The following is a 24,624-nucleotide window of genomic DNA, read 5'->3' as shown; positions in this document are numbered from 1 at the left end:
ATTGGAAACTGTTTGCTTGCTCATGGATGAGACAGTTTGTCTGCCAGACAAGTTGGGTCTGTTGCACACTCCCTCTAGCAGAAGCAAATTTCAGGTTTAAAGGATATTTACCTTAATTTGCCAATGACTACTTTGACCAGGGACAGATACTCCTCAAGCTGCCTCAAATGATGGCAGCAGCATGTTGTGTTGAACATGTGTATGTGGCAATAAGGCTTCTTTCTCTTGTCCTAGAGGTCAACAATGTTGGAATTTCTCATCCATAATTATTGCTGGAAATCTTTATTTAAAGTGGCGTTTGGCAATCTTATTTGGAGAATTACAGAATGCTAGAGCTAAGGCTAATTTACAGAGGTCCTTCTCCTTTTCAAGATGCAGAAACCGAGACGGAGGATGGGTGATTCACCAAAGTCCAACCGCTGGGACTAGAAGTAGGTCTTTTGCCATCAGTGCAGAGCACTTCACTGCCTGTTCCCAAACCACAGCCATGAGACAAATGCCTGCTGAATCAGCACAGACGAGTTAGATATATTGGTTTGATAACTGCTTAAGCATATTTGATTATATGGGATAGCAGACACTATTAGCTACTTTGTATTTCGATTTCATCTATTTAACTCTACACAATTCCTCCCTTCCTTAAATAACCCATTTTTTTTTGTTTTTGGTTTTCTTTCTTCCTCTTTTTCTTTCTTTCTTTCTTTCTTTCTTTCTTTCTTTCTTTCTTTCTTTCTTTCTTTCTTTCTTTTCTTCTTTCTTCCTTTTTTTCAACAATGATCCTTCTAAGTCAGCATTCCTCCTCAGCTAAGTACAATTGCCATCTAGTGGCTCAAAGATAGCAATAAAAATTCCTGCAAAAGCTTTTTATATAGGCCAAAGGAATCAGAGAATTTTTACAGCCTGGAAGAGAACCTTCCAGATCTTCATGTCCAACATCCTCATGTTGAATAAGGAAAATGAAGCTCTTGAGGGGAAAGCAACTTGCTGGTGGCCTCACAGTAGATCAGTGGAGCTGGGGGCACCCTTGACCACATTGAGTACATGACGTGGGTCTTGCCTGGCCCCACCCTCTTGCAAGGTGAATGCGCTCCTGGGGGGCAGGGAGGTGGGTGCACATGGGATTCCAGAATACCTGGCCAGGGTCTGAGGCACAGTAGTGTCCAGTGTATGTGTGATGGGTGAGAGGGTCCTCCATGACCAGACTCATGTCGCTAGCTTCTTTTATTTTTCTCCATGGTGCCATCAAGTCAAAGCGGTTGTCCACACAAAGGAGGCTCCATCAGTGTGGTGTTGGTGACTGGATGGAGGCCTGCATTAGCTGGGTCAACTGAACAGTGTGCTCTGCCTTCCAGTTGGCACAGTGTGCTTCTGCCTCACCTTTGGCCACATGCTTCTGCACCTTTTCTGAATGAGGATCTCTTGCCCAGGATACTTTTGTGTTCGGAGTGAATTTCCTGACAGGCAGCAAATCTAAGCGTCTCCTGCCAGAAGTGAGGTGAGCACTCAGGGCCTTATCCCCTTCTATTTATAATGTGCGTTGGTGTCAGGCAGTCCCAAAGAGGGTGCTGAGGGCAGAGCTCAGAACACACTTGACCTGCAGGAAGAGGCCTGTGCAGGACGGCTCCACGGGGTTGGGAATGGGCAAGCGCTTTAAACAGCTGCAGATGGTGAGGGTGCCAGGGTGACAGACTGTGGGAGGCAGTTTTCTTTGTATTCCAAATAGGCTGAGGATTTTCTTTTATCCACTGAAACTCTCTGGAAAAAAATGCAACAGGGAGAGTGGCAGGCATAGGAGCCCTTGTGGGGAAGGTTCTGTTTCCTATAGTCCTCAGAGGGGCTTCCAAAGGGGGATGAGTTCTGAAGCGCCTGGAATTATGCACACAATTTGGTGTCTATGGATGGTTTTTGGGACAAAAGCTCTCTACCTTTTATATGCTACTCAAAGGAGTCTGTGAGCCAATCATGTCAAGAACCACCAGTGTCCAGATCAAATCCATCTCCAAACTCTTCAAAATGAACCAATTCTTTGTCTTACTCAGGAAAAGAAGATTCAGCCACAGTTGTTGTTTGTCCTTACCACTGTTCTCATCCATACCTGATGTCGTTTTTAAAGGGTGTGTGCACATAGAAAACAAGTATATAAGTAAAATTCTACTGTCTTGACTGCCTTTTACAATGGGTACATATCTAAATCCCAAGCTGAGCCATGCAGAAAATGTGCATTTCTTTTACCTACTAAAATTCAAACTAATTTCTATTTTGAGCCCCCCATTCCTGTCATGTGGCAGAAACTTAATCTCTATGTTTGGGATTTTCTATTTCTTTCTCTGCCCCAGGGGATTGTGTGTCAATTCTGGGGCACTTACCTAGAACTGAAGTGCCTACCTAGGACTGAGATGGACATAAGTGGAAGTATCTTTCATGTCATTTGTGTACAAAGTCATGTGCTAAGATCCATCCTTGATCCCATTGAGTCCTTGGCTGTGGGACCACATGTGTTACCACTGAACTTTCTATCTTCTAGTCCTGGCCCTGGCAGACCTCCCCACTATCTTCATGATGAGTCCCTGGGGCTGTGTGTGGCTCTGCCTGACAGCTAAGGCTCTGTGGCCTTGCTTCTTTCCAGGACACTTTGAACTAGGAAAGAGGATGCTTTGGATTTCTCTTTGAGGTCCAAAATTACCAAGTCTTCCAATTTGTTTTTCAAGAAGAAGCTGGAAATTTTCTCTTTATGCAAACCTTTCTGATTTTAAATGTTGGAAACTAATTCATTTTGGAAAAATAGTCACTGCAGGTCAGACAAAAAAATTTTCCATGGCCCAGTTTTGCCCCTACAGCCACCATTTTGTAGCCTCCGCCCTAAAGGCTTAGACTTATGGAAATCGAAGCAGCGAAGACACCCATTTTTTTGCTTTCAAATGTGTCACAACTCTCCCTGAGGCAGTAAGGACAGGATTGTCTACCTACTGGAATAGGAGAGAAGGGCAGGGGGGAGAAATCTGGGGGCAAAACATTAGTTAATATTTCAAAAGTCTTATCTTTCTAGTTTATGAAGACAGGTTCTGTGGTTTAAAAAAATAAACTTCTGGGGCACCTAGGTGGCACAGCGGTTAAGCGTCTGCCTTCAGCTCAGGGCGTGATCCCGGCGATCTGGGATCGAGCCCCACATCGGGCTCTTCTGCTATGAGCCTGCTTCTTCCTCTCCCACTCCCCCTGCTTGTGTTCCCTCTCTCGCTGGCTGTCTCTCTCTCTGTCGAATAAATAAATAAATAAAAAATAAATAAATAAACTTCTTCTATATCCAGGGAAAAAAGGCTTGATATTGCACAATGTATTTTCAATGAAGTAATCATGTTCAGCAAATGCTTTCAATGCAATTATAGAATTTTATATTGGGTTTTCTTAATGATTGTTTAATCCAATTCCTGAGACTGGATTAAATAAATGAGACAACTGAACCCTACAGAGGTAAATGAGTTGGCTTTAGTCACCTAGCAAGTCACTGCCAGCCAGACTTAGAGGCTCTGACTCTCAGCTCTGTCTGTCTAGTAGTGCCTCCTCCTGGACAAGCCAAGCACTAGGGGGCTGCCCTCCTGGGGGTGGGAGTAGGGTGTGGCATGGGAATGGAGGTGGTGCTGGAATATAGTGCTTAAAGTCAAGGAGGGAAGACCCAAGAGGACATGACCCCAGGAGAAGTCAAGTCAAAGGGGACTGACAACTTCTTTTAATTTTCATTAAAATTTGAGAAGTGCTATTCTAGACTAATAGTTCTCTACCTTGGCTATAGTTTAGAGTTGTTTAGAGCCTGAAGAGCTTTAAAATTAAAATTTTAAAATTTTGTGGAGGCCTGTGCTCTACCCCTAAAGATTATGATTGAATCAATTTAGTGGTAGGGTCAAGGTATCTGTAGTTGGAAAAGCTCTCCTTGTGATCTTTATGCCCAAAAAGTTGGAGAATGACTGTTCTGGCCACCACTTTCCAAACATAATGCACTTGTCCTCCCTGTACACCTGCTTTCCTCTCAGCCTGCAACAAAGCTTCTACTCACTCTTCAAAACCCAGGTTTACCAAACCCCTCCTGGGAAGAGGTCCCTGAAGTTTCCCCCAGCAGACTTATCTGCTCCCCTATTTGCAGTCTGTCTTTGTGCACCCTCCTGTAGATAGATAATAGATAGCTATAATTATGTATTTTCATGTCTCTTTCTCTTGCTTGGGAAAACTAAACCGAATATCTCTGGAACAGGGAATCTGGTTTATTTACTTTCTTTGTAAATGTCAGAGCCTAGCTTTTATGCAGTTGGTCCTCTGTATCTGGTTCTCTATATTTCTATTGGTGATTGGATGCACAAATGCATTAAGTCAAGGTTTTAGAACCAAGTAAGTATCCTTCAGATGTTCTCAGTCTCCCAATCATCCCCACCAGAAAATTACCCTCAATCCTTCCAACCCTTTACTGTCCCAAGGAAAACAAAAGATAGCAAGCAAGCAAAGAACAAACAGACCAGAAACAGATGTGTGCATAATATACATGTCTGGCTATCTCAGAAGGAATAGTTGGAAACAGATGGTATGATCCATAAGGGCAGGGATTTTTGTGGGTTTTGTTCCTCGCTGTATCCACAGTGCCTACAACAGTGCCTAGAATCTAGAAAGGGTTAGAGTGAATGAATGGGTATTGAATAAGTGGTAATTTTAAGAAAGCTTTCTCTTCTCCTCCTCCTTTCCTATTTATCATTCATCTCAGTTACACTGGGCTTTGTTTTGAGTGCTGTGACAGAGTGCTCTTTTGAATTGCCAAGACAAGATCACCAGGAGCTCCCTTTATTTTTTTTTATATTCGATATATCTATAATAAAGTGTGCTTTTATTTATTTTTTATTAATAATATTTTTTATTATGTTAGTCACCATACAGTATATCCCTAGTTTTCGATGTAAAGCTCCATGATTCATTACTTGCATATAACACCTAGTGCACCATACAATACGTGCCCTCCTTAATACCCATCACCAGCCTATCCCATTCCCCCACACCCCTCCCCTCTGAAGCCCTCAGTCTGTTTCCCAGAGTCCATAGTCTCTCATGGTTCAGGAGCTCCCTTTAAAGATGTTCTGGTTTTGGAAGTTTGCTGACCCTGACCACAGTATTTGAAGGCAAAGTGTGACTCAATCTCCAGCAATATCCTAAGTGCGCCTTAGAAACAACAATCTTTCAGACTGACTAAATATAATATAGTCAGTTAGACTCCTGGCTCAATGTCAACCACTCAATGTCTAACTTTATCGTTATTCATCCTCACTTCAACACATGCACATACGCGTGTGCACGCGCGCACACAGACACAGACACAGACACACACACACGGAAGATCCTGTTACACTGAGCTGTTTAGCTGTTATACACTGAGCATCACTCAGGGCTTGGTAAACCGGGACTACATTATGTTCTGTCCTTAAGAACTGAGAAGCTCTTCCCGCCCAGTGGGCTGAATCAGCACTGAACCTAACCATCTCTTGATGACTGCTTGTCTTGCTAAACCTCTGACAGAGACTGACAGAATTTTAGAGCTGGAAGGGATCTTAGAGATCATGTGGTTTAACCTTATGCATTTGATGAATAAGGAGGCTGAGATCCAGAGACATGTCATTGCTCAAAGTAACACAGCTCATTAGGTGCTGAATAAGAGCATCAGCTGGTGCCCTAACTTTTGGTCACTCGCATTTTCTGTTTACCTTATTACCTGTTCTAGAATCTGCCTCATACTGGGTCCAAATCATTTAATATAGGAATGTCAAGTCATTCTCTGTTCCTTACCATGAAAAAGAGAGTTGTGATCCTTAAAAATCAACTCCTTTAGGTTAAAAGTGAGGTTAGAATATATTGAAATACATTGGTCGCAGCTTGAAAGAACAGATGGTGATATATATTTTTTTTTTGGCTTTTCAACCGAAAACATTAGTTTTCATTAAGGTTTTTCTCAAAACCAAATTCTTTTTCCAGATTTAGAACTTCACAAAACAATGTCTTAAGCAAGCTGAATTATTCACTGTCCCACAAATATACTGTGTATTTGTAGAATATCCTTTTCCTCCCTAATGCAATTTTTTGTCCTGGCTGATCTCTATGCAGGCACATCCTACATGTTCTTCCAAATCTAGTTAAATTTCTTCTCCTCTCTAAGTGTCCTCTTGACCATCTGCCTTGTCTGGAATAGTATCTTATTTTTTCCCAACTTCTTTAACATTTATGGGAGAATTTAATAACTACATATTCATTTTATTGTGTATTAGAAAAATACATTAGTAGCATATCAGACTCATGATTTCACAGTTACTTTTTAAAAAATATCACACTGACAATTTTTTATATCATTAAAGGAAGGATGTTTTTGTTATTGCTGTAATTTGTTATTGCTGCAAAACAAACTACTCCAAAACTTAATGGCTTAAAAGAAGAATGACTGTTGAGCTCATGATTCTTTGGCTTGGCAATTTGGGCCGGATTCATTTGGGCAGGTCTCTTGGCTCCATGTGTCTGTGGTCAGCTGTAGGTTTGTTAAGTGGCTAAGCCTATCGGGGTTGGCTAGCTGTCAGCTGGAGCCCCTTCTTTCTTCTTCATGGTCCACCATCCCCTATTAGGTTTGCCATGCTTTTCCTATGGCAGAGCCAGGGGTCTAAGAGATACAGCAGAAGTATGCAAAGCCTCTTAAGGCCATGTGAAACTGGTACACCATCACTTCTGCTGCATTATATTGGTTTCGGGCATGTCACAAGGCTAGTTCCTCTCTAAGTGGGTGGAACTACAAAGTCATATTGCAGGGGGCATGGATGGGGAGAAGAGCTAGGGAAACACTGCACTCAAATTATACCAAAGTTGATTTAAATAAAAATGCACGTAGTAGGAGACTATGATAAAGACTGAAGTTGTTACCCAAATGGCTGAGTGCAGATGGATACAGTCCATCTGATGCTTAATCATTTATTGCCTTGTAACAATTCTGGTATGACCATCTGTAGCACCAGTCTAAAATGCAATTGGAATGAGGCATTTCCTGTGTCTTGATCTGTACGACTTGGGTTTCTGGAATTCTAGCCCTACCTAAGGCCTCCCTTCAGATCTCTGGATTGGAGTGAGTTTGAGGAGTGGGGGAGGGAGTGTGATAGGGTAGAAGAAGGTCTGTTTGGGCATATTACATGTGTTGTCTTCCTCCACAGCCTTCAGGCAGTGGGTATCATTGAGGTGGAACCTGGATCACTCTCAGTGTATCTGGATACCAGTGTTGCTAACTTGCTCTTGGATTGCTAGTTTGGGGTAGGTAGTCAATATTTTGATTAAGTATTCTGACTTGGGTGCAACCAGGTTGAAGCCAGGAACATTTTGCTGGGCATAAACTACAACAACTAAAATTTCAGTTTAAGAAAAAACTAGTACAGTGAGAAGGGACATTTTCATTCTATTCCTGAGCTCTACCCCAGGGTTGAGACAAGGGGTGGGGGTGAACAAAACCATATTAAATGGTTGACATTGAGCCAGGAGTCTAACCTGGGCATCAGGGTGAAATGCTAAAATTAAATTAGAATACATTGAGGATATGGTTCTAATTAACTCAGATTTCCATGAGCAACTCCTTAAGTACTAGAAAAATGCAAACTGATCCAATCTTGCTGAGGGAGACAAGATAATCAAGTTAAACTTTAAAAAGGAAGGAAGGAAGGAAGGAAGGAAGGAAGGAAGGAAGGAAGGAAGGAAGGAAGGGAGGAAAGAAGGAAGGAAAGAAGGGAGGGAGGAAGGGATGGAGGGAGGGAGGAAAGAAGGAAAGAAGGAAGAGAGACAAAAATTCCTCATAGGGAAGACACCTCTCAAGTACTTTCACAAGGAGTAACTGCAAGTTACCTGGTGCAGTGAGAGACCACAGCAATCCTGAGAATATCCAGCCCATAGTCCCCTCATGACAGTAACAATAACTAAAATGCTGGGACTGTTTAATACATGATGTGTTAATTTGCTGGGGCTGCCATGACAAAGTACCAGAAATTGGGTGGTTTAGAACAATGGAAATTTTCGCTGGCTGTCTCTCTCTGTCAAATAAATAAATAAAATCTTAAAAAAAAAAAAAAGAACAATGGAAATTTATTCTCACTGTTCTGGAGGCTTCACGTCTGAAATTAAGGTTTTGGCAGGGCCATGCTCCCTCTAAAACCCATAGCATAAGGATTCTCCTTTGCCTCCTCCAGCTTCTGGTATTCCCAGATGTTCCTTGGTTTACATCGGAACTCCAGTCCATCACCTTCACGAGGCATTCTCCCTACGTCTCTTCACATTGTCCTCCCTAGTGCATGTCTGTCTCTGTGTCTAAACTTCCATTTTTTATGAGGACACCAGTCGTACTGGATTAAGGCTCACTCTAATCACCTATTTTAACTACATTACTTCCTAAAAGACTCCATTTCCAGACAAGGGCACATTCTGAGGTACTGGAGGATAGAGCTTCAACATATCTTTTTGTGGGGGACACAACCCATGACACATGACATGGTGCTATTTATCTGGAGTGGGTAATTTATTTTATTATCTAAACTGTAAGCTGCCATGTAAATATGTAAAATTTAAATACACCTCTCAAGAAGTGGTCTGGTTCAAAAAAATCACAAAGGAAATCTATGGAGACAACAAGAATTGCCAAAAAAAACCAAAAAAAAAAAACAAAAACAAAAAACCCCAAAACCCAAAAAACTTAGGAAATGTTTTACTATCAGAAAATCTGGAAAAACAAGTTTTTAAAGATATTTTGAACTGCATCTGTATTTGCGTGTTATCATTTATTGCTGTTGCTGGTGAAGATCAAGAGGCAAATCGCTGTCTAATCATAAGAGATGGAAAAACAGTGAAATGGGGGCCATTCCAAGACACTAAATTGTTTTTTTATGGTCAGTCTATCTAATAAATACCTTATTTTTGTAACCAACATATATCTGGAACCCCACTTGGACCTATTACCCTGTGGTGTTACGTGATTGAAAAAAAAAATACATCCCAGGGCGCCTGGGTAGCGCAGTCGTTAAAGCGTCTGCCTTCGGCTCAGGGCGTGATCCTGGCGTTATGGGATCGAGTCCCACATCAGGCTCCTCCGCTGGGAGCCTGCTTCTTCCTCTCCCACTCCCCCTGCTGTGTTCCCTCTCTCGCTGGCTGTCTCTCTTTGTCAAATAAATAAATAAATAAAATCTTTAAAAAAAAAAATACATCCCAGGATTAGGACAAGAAAACATAATTGTAAGCATTTCATATCTTCTCAGTGTCTTTTGACAAAATGCCAAAATAGCAGAATATCCTTAATAAATAGTAAATGTTCTGGGAGAGAATGTTCTCTGATCTCATCCCCTTCTGACATAGACCCAGATGTACACACAGCACTCACACACACACATCTGACAGTGACTTTTTTTTTAATTAAGTTCAATTAGCCAACATATAGTACATCATTAGTTTTTGATGTGGTGTTCAATGATTCATTAGTTGCGTATAACACCCAATGCTCATCACATCACATGCCGTCCTTAATACCCATTACCCCGTTCCCCCTTCCTCCCATCCCTCTCCTTTCTGCCACCTTCAGTTTGTTTCCCAGAGTCCAGAATCTCTCATGGTTTGTTTCCCTCTCTAATTTCTTCCCATTCGTGTTTTCCCTCCCTTCCCCTATGGTCCTCTGTGCTATTCCGTAAATGTCACATATGAGTGAGGCCATATGATAATTGTCTTTCTCTGCTTGACTTATTTCACTTAGCACAATCCCCTCCAGTTCCATCCATGTCGATGCAAATGGTAGGTATTGATCCTTTCTGATGGCTGAGTAATATTCCATCATATATGAACCAAATCTTTTCAGTGGCTTCTGAAGTGAATGATTCCTCTTTCTTTTCTCCTGCAAACTCTTTTAATCCCCAACCATGTGGTTGGTCTTCCCCTCTCTCCTTCCATTTCTACTTGAGCCCTTGATTATGGAGAATAACCAAGTCTCTCTGGTTTCTTTAGGTTTGTTTTTTTCCCCCCAAACATGCTTGTTTTTCAGGTGCAGCAGAACCAAGGAGGGTCTGGCTGCCTGTCCAGCAGCCAGAATCTATTCTTGTTAGGAGGAAGTGGGAGAGGCTGTGAATACTCAGACAATATTTTGTCAGCTGCTTGCACTTCAATATTTTTTGATGGTATTACATTTTTAATATAAAGCAAGTGGTATCCTCTCTTATTAATAGAAGAAGCTAGTTTCTTCCTGACAGCCATTAAAAATAGACATTGAACCAATATTTACTTACTTACTCATTTTGCATCAATGATGACTTATTCTTTAATTTATTTTTATTTTTTTAATTTTTAAAATTCAAGTATAATTAAAATAGTCATATTAGTTTCAGGTGTGCAGTATAATGTTTAAACAATTCTATACATTTCTCAGTGCTCATCAAGGTAAATGCACTCTCTTTTTTTAAAGATTTTTTTTTTTTTATTTATTTGAGAAAGAGAGAGTGAGAGCAAGCAAGCAGGGGGAGGATCAGAGGGGGGGGGCGGAATCTCAAGCAGATTCTGTGCCAAGTGCGGAGCCTGAGATGGGGCTTGATCTCACAACCCTGAGATCATGACCTGAGCTGAAATCAAGAGTCAGACGCTTACCTGACTGAGCCACCCTGGTGTCCCAAGTTAATGTACTCTCGATTCTCTTTATTTCACTCATCCCTCCACCCACCTCCCCTCTGGCAACCACCAGTTTGTTCCCTGTATTTGAGAATCTGGGGTTGTTTTGTTTTGTTTTTTGTTAGTCTCTTTCTTTGCTTATTTATTTTGTTTCTTAAATTCCATGTGAGTGAAATCATACAGCATTTGTCTTTTTCTAGCTGATTTATTTCACTTTGTATGATACCGTCTAGGTCCATCCATGTTGTCAGTGGCATGATTTCATTCTTTTTTATGGCTGAGTTATATTCGATTGCATGTATATGTGGAGATATATATATATATATATATATATATACCACATCTTCTTTTTTCATCTCCGGATGGACATTTGGGTTGCTTCCATATCTTGGCTATTGTAAATAATGCTGCCATAAACATAGAGGTATGTATAGCTTTTTGAATTAGTGTTTTTATTTTCTTTGGGTAAAGAGCCAGTAGTGGAATTACTGAATCATATGGTTATTGTATTTTTAATTTTTTGAGGAACCTCCATACTGTTTTCTACAGTGGATGCACCAGTTTGCATTCCCACCAACAGTGTAGGAGGGCTAGAGTTCCTTTTTTTTTTTTTTATATCCTTGCCAACACTTGTTGTTTCTTATGTTTTTTATTTTATCCATTCTGACAGGTGTGAGGTAATAGCTCATTGTGGTTTCAATTTGCATTTCCCTGATGATTAGCGGTTTTGCACATCTTTTCATGTGTTTGTTGGCCATCTGTATGTCTTCTTGGGAAAAATGTCTACTTGAGTCCTCTGTCCATTTTTTAATTGGATTCTTTGGTGTTGAGTTTAATAAGTTTTTTATATTTTTTGGATATTAATTCTTCATAGGATATATCATTTGCAAACATCTTCTCTCAGTAGGTTGTCTTTTTGTTTTGTTGGTGGTTTCCTTCACTGTGCGAACCAGTATTTTAGAGTATTTCTTTGAGCACCAAATTATTAGCCCCCTGAGTACTCCCACATATGAAGGTCTTGGGAAAGTATGCTTTTGTGATTAAAGGCAATAGGGAATATTGGTGAAGGAGAATAATGTTGAAAAGCTTGAAATTCAATGTGAAAAGGTGGTAACTGAGAGGAGATGTAAAAAAAAAAATCAATAAAATCATTAAAGGCATGGGGAGTATGTGGATGCTAGCATAGTTCCCTAATCCTAGGATATTAGAACTTAGCTGAAGAGGTGTGCTTAGAACCATAAGGGAGGTATAATTCCAAACAGCAATTTTAAAGTTTGGTTTGTGTCATTTAAAGTTTTAGCCTGAAGAAAAAATGGTTTAAAATGAAGTAATGAGTTTCTATGATTCCATGTTAGTAAGTACTTGATATGCCCTCCCAAAGCTTCCCAATAAAATGCCTAAGAAAAAGTACAAAAATGGCAACACCAGAAGACAAAGAGAAGCCCATATGCTGTGGTTTAGTGTGAATTTCTACTGAATTTCTACGAACAAAAACACTAATGAATGTGCCCCCAGGGATGAAGTTAGGAAAAGCTTTTGATCACTCCTTTTTTCTGCTCTCCTAAATTTGAGATAACTTTAATTAGAAAAACAGGTGCTTGCCCATCTTTGCAAGGGGACTGTTTTCTGTAGTAGGCAGTGTTATGTAAACTTGTCCCACATCTGTCTCAACACTTCTCCTTTTATAGCCTTGGAAAACTAAAACTCCAAGTATGCAACATAACCAGGAATGGAAAGATCTGCTTGGATTCACATTGCAAGTATTCATTGTTTTAATCCAAGCGTTTTAAATTGGGTAGGCAGGAGTGTAGGTGCACATACATTTGTGCTCTTTTTTTTCTGAACATTCCTCTACTTTATTTCTATGGACCTAACCTGAAAAAGGAAGGTGTGGAAAATGCACTAATATCTGCTGTCATAATTATTGCTGTAACATTGATTATCCAACATTTATAATTACCTGGGCTACATTCTTCAGACCCTCTTTGAGGTAACGTTGATATTAGAACATAGCAAATTTTTTGAACTCTAACATAATGCTAAAGTGTTGGAATTGCTAATGCATATTTTGTAATTCTAGAACTTTATGAGATCACATTTGGTGCCTATAATCCCTGGGGTGTAATTTGGAGAAGAAAAAATGGAATCTAACCAAGGGCAATGTAGAAGTTTTGGAGAAGTAAATAGAGGGTTTGCAATTATTATGGTCAAGGATCTTAAAATTCAAACTCAAATTTTATGCCACTACATTAACATATATACATAGAATAATAACTTTTAAAGTTAATTATTTTTGTATAGTAGAAAGGAGGATGGAAAGAAAAATTTGCCCTAGAACTGTTGTCTAATTTTTTAAAAGTAACATTTATCTTTCTTTTCAATTTGAAAAGTAATGTCTGCTTACTATAGAGGACTTTAAAAAGAAACACTGTATTACTATAGAAATTTTAAAAATACAGTGTAATACTACAGTACAGCTAATATTATATAGTACTTACAGTATGTCAGACATCATTCTAAACACTTGATGTACATTAACCGTTTTCATTTTCACAACTCCTCAGGTAGGTATTATTAGTCCTACTTGTAAATGGGGAAACTGAGTCATAGAGAATTTAATTAACATGTATGTACCTGGTCTTCTTATATCTTTTATAATTTTATTATCCTCATATATAAGGAGAATATCTTATTATATTTTATGTAATTTTATTTCCTTTTATTATCTTCTGCTTTTGAATATCACTAGTAGTTCTTCAACTTTTTAAAAAATATTATTAACCTATATTTTTTCTAATTATCAAAATAAGAAATGAAATGGTACCTTCAGATTTTCTTCTATATATGAATGAAGAAGTAACACTTCCTTTTCTCATCTCCATTTCTAGTCTTTGGTTATAATCCAGAGTTTAATTAAATTGTTTTTATATTATATAATTTTTTTTCTGTCAGGATTACAATTTGACAACGATATTCCACTTGGTAACAAAGTTTATAATTCTTTAGATTTATTTCAAAATGTTTTCAATGCTTGTTGCCAATTCTTTCACAACTTCCTATTTTTCCCTTTAATTTTGATTTGTCTCTTAATCTTAAAGCTTATTGTTTGCTTGTTTTCTTGCTTTTTAAAAGGATAGGTGAGTAGAGACTTTTAGTCCCTTACAAACATGAGATTATCTTTTAATTACCTTCATATCCATTTGAGTGAATTTTTAAAATCTGGGTTGCAGCATTTCTCTCTCTAAAACCTCTGAAGATCTTACTGCATTGTGTTCTGGCACTAGTGTTGCAAAAGAAAAGCCTGAGGCCAGCCTGGTTCCTTTATGCACAACATGTTTGTACATATGCCTGTAAGGTTTTTTCTTTATCTGTATAATTCTAGACTTTTTTCAGAATATGTCTGTGCATGTATCTTTTTTTCGAAAGGAGGTAGGAAGTACAGTAGTTAAGGACTCAAGGTTGGCAATCAAATAGCATAGATTGAATGTCAAACTCTGCTAGTTGAGTTGAGACCTTTAAATGACCTCAGATGACCCTCTCTAAGCCTCAATTTCCTCAACATAAAGTGGAATAATGACTTTACTGCTTAGGTTTGTTGTTAAAGTTCAATGAAAGCATGAACGTAAAATGCATAGTACAGTACCTGGCTCATAGTAAGTGACAATTTTTACTGTCATTAGTCTTGCCTGGAACATGATGCCCCCTTTCAATCTTTGTAATAATACAAAAGTCAAAGCAGACTCAGGAATCACAGATCTTACTCCTCATCAAATTTTCCTAATAACTCAAAGGATAGAGGCAAACACCAGGAAGAAACAAAGTGTTCTTTTCCTGGAGGAGCCTGAAATCAAAAGTTTGCAAAAGTTTGCAAAAATGTCCTTTTTTTTTCTTTTTAACAATTTGGGCTTGGTTTTGGTTTTGGATTAACGAATGCATTTTGAACAATGTGCATGGAACCCATTAATTTTGAACAATGTGTGTGGAAATATTACAAAGGGAGCCATTTTGGTTTTGAAGGACTATTTCATTCATATTCCATCAACTACACATGGATAGGAAAATGCTGATATGACTACCCCTTATTCTCTAGCTGTGTTCCTTAAATTCAGACATTCCAGCTCTATTCAAAACAAGCAACCTAGATGGACCAGGCATATCCTGTTGAAACATTCTATAGCTAGAGATTATTCAGAAAAAATACCATTGACATGTTTACAGTGAGGTCTGATTGAGGTCATTTATTCCCTTGCGTAAAGAAGGAATCAACCCTTTCCTTCCTAACTTTTGTAATCCGGTGTTTTTCAATTCAGAAAAATGTTCCTAAGATAGGTCTTTGATTACTGCTTCTGTCTCAAGTTTTCTTCTTTGGAAGGAACATCAATAATTCTTCTGTCCAAGAGTCTTTCTTTGTTGTCCATAACTATCATTTTAAAAATCATATTTTTTTCATGCCTTTTCTCTCATTTTTTTCATAGTATAAATGTTACCTCAAAATGTAGATTTAAATATCATTATATAGTTGGGTTCATATCTTTTCTTATCTCACCCATCTCCATGTTCATCTCATCCTGTTCTCTTCCATCTTAGATTGTTCTCCTTATATTTTTTCTATGAGTTTTTCTACAATAGATTTTTGGTAAGAGTCTTATTTCTTCATACCCTGCTAAACTGGCAAACAGATTTCTTGAATTTTCTTTTTCTGGATCTTAGATTATGTTCAGAGTTTTCTTATTACACTGAGTATACTATTCCTTTTTCTTTGTTTTAAAGCATTTTTAAAATCAGCTTTATGCTTTTTTCCCTACTGACTTATACGTGAATAAAAGGTATTTCTATCAATAGATATGGTAAGTGGATGCTCTTTGATCTCATTCTTTGCCTCCTTGAATCTGGTTGTATTCTATTTTCAGGTAGCAGAATCTAGCACTATTTCATTTAGTGTGGCTTGGCTGGACTGAGATGCTATAGCCTTCTACCCCCACTGCCAGGCTCTCTAGTAACTAAACAGATGATATTGTGAAAATCTATAATTTCCTGTATGCCTTTTTCCCAGGGTTTATCTTTCTCCAGTTCCACCTACTGTCCTTTACCTGATGGCATTACCTGATTCTGCTGCCCTATGTAATTCCAGAATACTTCCATCACCCCCAAAATAAATCCTGTACCTCCTAATTCTTCTCTCCTATCCCCTGACAACCAGTAATTTATTTCTTATCTTTCTGGATTTGCCTTTTCTGGACATTGCTTATAAAATGGAATCACACATTATGTGACATTTTGTGTTTATCTTCTTTTATTTAGCATAATATTTTCAAACTCTATCATGTTTTAGCATGTATCAGTGCTTCTTTCCTTTTTATGACTAAATAATATTCTATTGTATGGCCATACCTAATTTTGTTCATCCATTCATCATCAGGTGATCCATGCAATCAGTTGAGTTGTTTCCACCTGTTAGCTACTATGAATAATGCTAGTATGGACATTTGTGTACAAGTTTTTGTGTAAACACATATTTTCAGTTCTCTCAGGTGTATACCTAAGAGTAGAATTGCTGGGTTATATGGTAATTCTACCTTTAACTTTTTGAGAATAAATATTAATAAGTGTGTTAAACTACTAAAGTTTGGGGGCAGTTTATTATGCAGGAATAAATAACAATTGCCCTTCTTTTAGCACATAGAATAATTGGCATGGCATGGGTTTCTTTCATGCCACAGTCCCTTCAAGATTCTGAGAATAGATTGACTCTCAGTCAAGTATTCAGTGTTGTTATGATTTTTTTTTACAGTTTTTTGTATGTGATTTCATAAGAATTTTTGTTGAAATTTGGGAAAGGCCATGAATGAGGCTGTGTATTAGTATCTATTAAGACATATCAAATTATCACAAATTTAACAGCTTAAAACCGTACACATTTATTGTCTCACAGCTGTGAATCAGAGCTATACCTACCTGGGTCCTCTGCTCAGGGTCTGACCAGGCTTCACTTGGACTTTTGGCAGAATTCCTTTCCTTGCAGTTGTAGGACTAAGAGCTCCAGCTTCTTGTTGGCTATTGCCTGGAAGGTGCCCACTGTTCTTAGTGGCTACTTTCACTCTCTTTTCACATGGACTTCCCAACATGGCCACTTATTTCACCACGGCAAATAGGCAGAGTCTTTAGAATGAGTGTGCTAGCAAGATGGTCTTAAAAAATATAACCTAGTTACCAAAGTGACATCCCATCATCTTTGTTATATTCTGTTGCCTAGAAGCCAGTCACAGGTCCTGCTCACACTTAATGGGAGAGGATTATCTAAGGGTGTGAACTCCAGGAGGTGGGGATCATGGGGTCTGTCTGCCACAGGCTGCAAACCAAATACCATTTTAAGCAAGATGTGGAGAAAAATCTTGGAGATAATCAAATGCTTTTCTATTTTACTTTAATGTGTTTCTAAAAGACTAAAATTTATTTGGTGGTACTTTAATGACATATTTTCACTCTTACCTTTTAAAAAATTTTCTTTTCTAACATCGCTCTAGCTCAAATTTGGAAAAATGAATTGCAATTTAGATGCAGTTTTAATGGTTCTGTTGTCTCCATATAGTCACTGTTATGAAAACTTCATGAAGCAATGTAGGATAAGGTTTACAACATGGGCTCTGGAGTTAGGGAAAGGGAAGCTTGGGTTCAAAGTCTGGCTCTGCTGTTTACTAGCTGTGTCACTCTGGGCAAATTAGTTAACCTTTTGTGCCTCAATTTCTTCATCTGTAACATAGGAATAATAACAATATTGACCCAGTGGAGTTATGAGTATTCAAGGACAGAACGCATGTAAAGTGTTTAACATACCACCTTATAGATTGTAAGCACTCTATTAATGCAAATTTATAATATTCATGACAACAATAATTATTATTGACCTAAAGAGGAGAGTTTTAAGAAGGAGGGAACAGTAAATAGTTTGGCACAAAGGACAAGTATGATAAGGACTCAACAGATTAAGCAATCGTAAGGTTATTTATCGTCATGGTAAGAGCTGTGCCAATGGATGGGGGTGAGACTATAGCTGAACTGCTGTGGAGGTGTGCAGGGAATGGGAAGTTAAGAAGAGAAAGCAAAAGGAAAGGGCATTGACTCTGGCAGGAGAAACTCTGAAGGAGGGACAAGTGGGCAGTATGTACTCTATGCCCTTTGTCTGTACATGCAATAGTTAACAAGTTGTCACCTTACAAAGACAGTATATCCAGCAACTTCTTGAACCTATGCTGGGGATTCAGTCTTTTCCCTCTTTAGGTTAGTGCATTTCTAACCCTTCTGTATAGGAAAAATTTTAAAAATCCAAACTTCTATTTCTGGCTTCTCTGTAGTTTGCTAAATTGCAACTTTAAATATTTAAAGGTTTCTAGCATACATAGCAAGCTGATGCAATAAATGAAAAGAAGAAGAAGAAGCTGATCTGTGAGAGGCAGGGGAGATTAGTAAAGAGTTACATATACCCAGCTGGCATAGAAATGAATGGTGGAGCCTTTGAGCATGTTGGTGGTGGGGGATCAAATACAAGCCAAAGACGGTGGATTTAGAGGTTTTAATGTTGCATACTAAATTGCAAACCCACTGGGCACGTGACCAGCTATCAATATGGGCAAAATGCAAAAGCTGATATTTATGTTTTTCCTGAGCTAGTCAGAGGATTTATCTGTGCAGTAATAAGTTGTCCAAGCTGGAACAGTAGGGAAGATGCTTGAGTTTGTGATTTATTATTACTCCACTTACCTTTGTCCTTTGTGCCAGCAGTCACACTTTACCCAAGATCTTTCTGAATAATCTCAGTTCATCAGCCAGAGGGAAAAATAATTCCTCAAGGTAAGGGCATGAGCCCAATGCTGTGCCTTTACCTTAAATGGGCACTGGAAATAGCACATGATACAGTGTCTGGTCATTTATAGAGCTAAGGAGATCCTTAGTTTTTCCCCTGGGGTCTGCTAATGGAAACTTCAATAAAAAGTTGCCATGGGGAAGTAGAAAGGGACTGGACTGGAATCACAAAGTCCAATAATAAATCCTCATTCCATTACTTACTGTGTGAACTTAGGGCACTTCATGCCCTCTCTAAGCCCCATTTTCTCAGCTGTGAAATGGGGCAGTTATGTCACTCCCATGGATTGGTGTACAGATGAGATGAGATGCTGGGTGTCTGCATTGCGGAAGGTTTAATACATTTTTCCTGGATTTGGATTCCTAGCTCATCTCAACTTTCTATTCCATGAATATCTTGAAATCTTCCTATGAATATGACCTGTGTAATAACCTCTAAGTGCCATTCCCAAAATGGGGAGTAGTGAGTTATCTGTTCACAGTAACTGCCCATAGCTCTACGGCAGACGGTGAATGAGGAAGTGTGGTGAAGTGACCTGACTTCACTGTCCTGGAAGTCAGGACCTGTAACTGCGTCTCAAACCCACTGCATGACCTTGAAAATGATCTAGAGTCTCTGAGCCTGCTTCCTGATTTGTAAATTGTGCTCGCGGGGCAAGTGATGGTGTAGAATAAAACCTCTAAGTTTTTTTTCTGTCTTGAATGCTCCTGATCTAGCTCAGAAGGTTCTTTCCATACTGGGCTATTGAGTCATACTTTTACTCATGGTAATTCATTAAGAAGCATTATCATCAGTCATTATTATTACCAGGAGCTCTAAATGATTCCCATGGAAGAATTTAGCAGATAATGAAATCATTTGCAATAAATAAGTTTGCTAACTAAAGTGTGGTGCAGTCCTATGAAGAAGAGAATTTGTTTTATTATAATTAAGATTGATTAAAAGAAAGTCATTATCATTCAGGTCCTGAATTGTATGTGCATGAGTATTTGTTGATTTAACATATAAATAGATTCTTTCACTCTATACAGTCTATGCAATAGGGTCAAACAGAGCATGAACTATGTGGACATTAGAGGAATCTTGGAAGGGGCTGTGTTCTGATCACTTGCCATTTTGTGATGCTGTTCGGTACTGCTGTCCTAAAATACACCTCTGCCTACAAGGATCCTGCAGGCTAATTTCAGCAGCTGGGAACCTGCCCAGGCTGTCATTGGCTTTAAGGTACACTGCCCCAGGCGGTCACCAGCAGGCACCTGTCTCCAAATCTAGTGGGAGCTTGCAGTGGCCTGACCCCAGCCCCAGAAGGGAGCTTAATGGAAACTCATAAGTCATAGTTACAGATCCAAATAGTTTTGTCAGAATAAATGTGGGACTTGTTTAGAAGTTGAATATACACAGAAAAGAGTGACCTCGACCACACAGGGATCAATGCTAATCTCGTTCAGAACCAACTATCGACACAGGTTAGCAGGCACATTACAGGTAAGGGGTCCCTATGCTCTTAGGGGCTCAGAGCATCTCCCCTATCAAGGGTTCCTCCTATATGGTCGTTAACTTCATGGACTTTGCAGTCAGCCAGACCCAGATTCAATTCCTACTGCTACTTATTAGCTGTGTGACTTTGGCCGATTTTCTTTTCTGTAAAATGAAGATAAAAAAGGTTTTTACTTCACTTATGGTGAATGTGTAAATTACAGGAGATAAGGCATATTATATGCTTTGTAAAGTGTTTTTCATTTTGTAAGCCCTGAAATATTCTACCTATTTATTATCATTTTGTTACTGTTATTGATAATAAAAACAGAGGGTCAGAGAAGGTTGCTCCAGGTCAGACAACTAACAACTGGCAGGGAGGAGGTGAGCACCCAGGTCTATCTGCCTGTGGTTATAACCGCACTGCCGAGAAAGAGAAAAATGAGTAGGGTTACTCTAAGAGCAGCAAAGATAGAACTTGCTGACGAATACTATGTGGACATCTGATTCTGGGCAGGATCTTGTCACTCAGAGACAGAAGGAAGTGGGAGTCAAAGCTACAATAGTCTTTCCACCTTTCTTCCCACAGGCTACGGAAAGACCTAAGCCTGGGCCTCCAGGGCACTCCTGAAACCAGGCAAACCTAAGCTGACCTACTTTCGAACTGGGGTTAAAATTTAACAGAATGAATACCAAGCAGTGCAACAACTATTACTTCTTTTATATAATTCTCTTGTCTTCCTCTAGGCTGCTGTCATACCCCATGTCCACATGGTGTACTCTGGGATGCAGTCTCCTTCCAAATCCCAAATTGGGAGTGGGGCACAAATACCTCTGGTTTTCCTTTTCCCAAACTTTCTAGAGTTTTCTTTTGCATAGCCTTTAAGGTACTGTCCAAAAGCAGAGGTGCGAAGGGGAAGCCAGGGCTCAAGTACCTTGCTTTTTTTTTCTTCTTTTGGTAAAATACTTTTTATTTTCTATTCCTGCTTTACAAGAGTGTTCCCTGTGTTACCTTTGAGTCCACTCTGCCCATGGCTTAGAGGAAAACTATTTTCAGACATGTAAGCATTGCTTCTTATATGTAAAAAAGGATATTTAGAATTTATAAATTTTTTTTCTCTGCAGTGTCTGGTTTTCGAGTCTGTCTTGCTATGGAATTTTTTTTTTTTTAAAGACATTTCAAGATACACTACAAAGCTGTAGTCGTCAAAACAGTATGATACAAAAATACAATAAGTGGAACAGAGTAGAGAGCCCAGAAATAACCCCACACTTATATGGTCAATTACTCTATGACAAAGGACACAAGAATATACAATGGGGAAAAAGACAGTCTCTTCAACAAATGGTGCTGGGAAATGTGGACAGCTACATTCAAAAGAATGAAACTGACCACTCTCTTATACCATATGCAAAAACCCTTGAAATGTGTTAAAGACCTAAACATGAGACCTGAAACCATAAAACTCCTAGAAGAAAACATAGACAGTAATTTCTTTGACATCAGCCATAGCAACGGTTTCTAGATATGTCTTCTCAAGCAAAGGAAATAAAAGCAAAATTAACTATTGTGACTACACCAAATAAAAAGCTTTTGCACAGTGAAGGAAACCATCAACAAAATAAATAGGCAACCTACTGAATGAGAGAAGATATTTGCAAATGATATATCCTATAAAGAACTTATCAAACTCAGCACCAAACAAACAATCCAAATAAAAATGAACAGAGGACTCAAGTAGACTTTTTTCCCAAGAAGACATACAGATGGCCAACAAACACATGAAAAGATGCTCAACACCACTAATCATCAGGGACATGCAAATTGAAACCACAATGTGTTATTACCTCACACCTGCAGAATGGCTAAAATAAAAAACACAAGATATAACAAGTGTTGGCAAGGATGTGGAGAAAAAGGAACTCTCCTCCACTGTTGGTGGGAATGCAGATTGGTACAGCAACTATGGAAAACAGTATGCAGGTCCTCAAAAACATAAAAATAGAATTACCATATGATCCAGTAATTCTGCTACTGGCTTTTTACCCAAAGAAAACAAAAACACTAATTCAAAGAGATTTATGTTCATTGCAGCATTATTTACAACAACCAAGATATGTAAAAACCCAAGTGTCCTTTCACAGATGAACAAATATAGAAGAGAAAGACAAATACCATGTGATTTCACTCACATGTGGAATTGAAGAAACAAAACAAATGAACAAAGAAAAAAGAGACAAACAGAAACCAGACTCTTAAATGCAGAGAACAAACTCGTGGTTGCCAGAGGGGAGGTGAATGGGGGGATGGGTGAAAGAGATAAAGGGGGTTAAGAACATACTTATCTTGATGAGCAGGGAGAAATGTATAGAATGGTTGAATCATTATATTGTATACCTGAAACTAATATAACACTTTCTATTAATTATACTTCAATAAAAAATAAAATAAAATGTTACTTTATAAAACTTTTTCTGATTTTCAAAAAAAAAAAAAGACATTTGTTTGAGTTGGTGCTAACCTCCTCCTTCCCTAGGACAGCACTACTCTTGGCTTATCTTTAAGGCAGTTGGGATGCATGGGAAATAACTAACTCCTGGATTAATAAAAAATTACTAAGGAAATAATGGAAGATATTTTTAAAATATTATCTTCATGATATGGGTGAAAATCCATAGTTATGCCATTAGGATAGATCTTTCATTCATTCATTCATTCATGCTTATTTCTAGAAAGCCAACCTGGGCCAGGCACTGAGGGTAGCAATAAACTAAAATTTCCCACTTTTCACAGCCCAGGGAATAGCACTGATATCCACACATATGATTGTCTGATTTTCATAGAGCCTTGAAGAGGCCTCACAGAAAATGAGTTACTGTTTTTCTGGACTATCTGTGATGAGGATAAAGATATTTGCTCTTTGTGCTCACTTTGGCAGCACATACTAAAATTGGAATGATAGCATGGACCCTGTGCAAGGATGACATGCAAATTCATGAAGCATTCCATATTTTTAGAGCTGAGGTGTCCATTGACAGATGAATGGATAAAGAAGATATGATATATATATATCATATATATATCACTATATATATATCATATATATATCACTATATATATATCTCATATATATATCACAAATACCTCTTGGGTTACACATGAGAGGATAGAATGCTATGGTATACACACACACACACACACACACACACACACACACACACACTGGAATATTACTCAGCCATCAGAAAGGATGAATACTGACCTGGATGGAACTGGAGGGTATTATGCTGAGCGAAATAAGTCAATCAGAGAAAGACAATTATCATATGGTTTCACTCATATGTGGAATATAAGAAATAATGCAGAGGATCATAGGGGATGGGAGGGAAAACTGAATAGGAAGAAATCAAAGGAGACAAACCATTAGAGACTCTTGACCCTAGGAAGCAAACTGAGGGTTGGGGAAGGGGAGATGGGTGGGGGAATGGGATAACTAGGTGACAGGCATTAAGGAGGGCAGGTGATGTGATGAGCACTGGGTGTTACATGCAACTGATGAATTATTGAATACTACATCTGAAACTAATGATGCACTATATTTTGGCTAAATTAATTTAAAAGAAAAAGGATATTTGCTCTTTGAGGGACCATTGCATCACGCCTTCCGTTCAAGGGTGCTTTATACCAACCATGTCTGTGTTTTGTATTCGTTTTTTAAATTACCACAAAACTTTAGCAGATTAAAACAACAAGCATTTATTATTTCACAATTTCTATGGGTCAGGAATTTGGGAGCAATTTAGCTGTTGAATTAGCCCAAAGTTTCTCATGAAGTGCAGTCAAGCTATTAGCTGGGGCTGCAGTCATCTCAAGACTTGACTGGGGTGAAAAACTGCTTCCAAATTCACTAACGTGATTATTATCAGGGCTTAGAATATCTCCTTCCAAACTTATTCATGTGGTCCTCTCCACCAGGCTGGCTACCTTACAACATGACAATTGGCTCCACCCGGGAGAGAGTGGCCAAGACAGAAGCCACAGTCTTTTTAAAATCTTGTATCAAGATTGACATTTTATCAACTTCTGCCATAGTCTGTTTGTTAGAAGCAAGTCAATAAATTCAGTCCACACTCTAAGGCATAAGATTACCCCATGGTGTGAATACCAGGAAGTGGGGATTATTGGGTATCATCATAGAGACTGGCACAACCTTCTTCACCTGCCACAAATACCTCTTGGGTTACACACGAGAGGATAGAATGCTATGGTTTCTCCCAATTCTTTGGCATAAATGGTCATGGGCATTTGATGAAGTGTTTTCACAGATTATGCTTTATTCTCAAATGAGTTTAGGCAGATCAGCCATGATGGTAGTGATGGCTCTCAGGCCTGCAGAGGCTTGTAGGATACTTCCTTCTAAGGCAACTTCTTGTAATCATTTGTTCACTGTTTGCTGTTGAGAGAGCAACTTAGAGACGCAGGAAGACGCATCTGGATCTCTACAAATGAACATCTCCAGCGCTGAGTATTGAGGTATGAAGCGGGGAGCCATGAAACTGTGCACAGATATCGGAAGATAAACGGAAGGGGGAGGGAGCCGCCG

At 38.8% G+C, this 24,624-nt stretch overlaps 1 long non-coding RNA gene and 1 pseudogene across 1 annotated transcript in view; one reads left to right on the top strand and one right to left on the bottom strand.

The window, feature by feature from the left end:
• Positions 1-699: 699 nt before the first annotated feature.
• LOC121103074 overlaps positions 700-24,624 on the bottom strand; it is a 50,973-nt gene continuing 27,048 nt past the window's right edge. Inside the window, exon 3 of the long non-coding RNA XR_005835205.1 lies at positions 700-1,755. This is a non-coding gene — a long non-coding RNA (uncharacterized LOC121103074). The remainder of the gene's footprint in view (positions 1,756-24,624) is intronic.
• LOC121103185 lies at positions 22,946-23,036 on the top strand (annotated as a pseudogene).

This window comes from Ursus maritimus, unplaced genomic scaffold (genome assembly GCF_017311325.1).
Source record: "Ursus maritimus isolate PB19 unplaced genomic scaffold, ASM1731132v1 scaffold_17, whole genome shotgun sequence".
Lineage (NCBI taxonomy): Eukaryota > Metazoa > Chordata > Mammalia > Carnivora > Ursidae > Ursus > Ursus maritimus.
Note: the sequence above shows the minus strand (reverse complement) of the source record. Positions and strands in the feature narration are given on the sequence as shown.